General features: G+C 41.0%; 1 non-coding gene across 1 annotated transcript; it reads right to left on the reverse strand.

The window, feature by feature from the left end:
* Nucleotides 1-241: 241 nt before the first annotated feature.
* Trnaq-uug lies at nucleotides 242-313 on the reverse strand. The gene has a single exon. It is a non-coding gene; the product is annotated as a tRNA-Gln (tRNA).
* Nucleotides 314-390: the final 77 nt, after the last annotated feature.

Consider the following 390-nt stretch of genomic DNA (forward strand, 5'->3'; position numbering starts at 1 on the left):
CATATTTAGTTACAGATCCAGACAGTAATAGAGAATTTATCTTAATACTTTGGCCCGAACAGCGTACAGTATCTCGCATCTGAGCTGGCTTCAGATTACATAACCCAATCGTCTCAAAAGCGTGACGCATAATGTTCTCTGCTTATATGCATATGTCCTTCTCTCTTTCTTACTAAATCCTTGGGCATTTTGTAGGAAACGTGGATCACAGAAATGTTGCATTGTTATTGATGCTAAAGTGAGGTCCCACCGAGACTCGAACTCGGATCGCTGGATTCAAAGTCCAGAGTGCTAACCATTACACCATGGGACCATATGTGTTTTGAGAGATGGTCAGATTGAAAAGGAATAGGAATGACATGAAAGACGATATACGGTACGATTTTGGAG

Source organism: Penaeus monodon, chromosome 31 (genome assembly GCF_015228065.2).
Source record: "Penaeus monodon isolate SGIC_2016 chromosome 31, NSTDA_Pmon_1, whole genome shotgun sequence".
Taxonomy (NCBI): Eukaryota; Metazoa; Arthropoda; class Malacostraca; order Decapoda; family Penaeidae; genus Penaeus; species Penaeus monodon.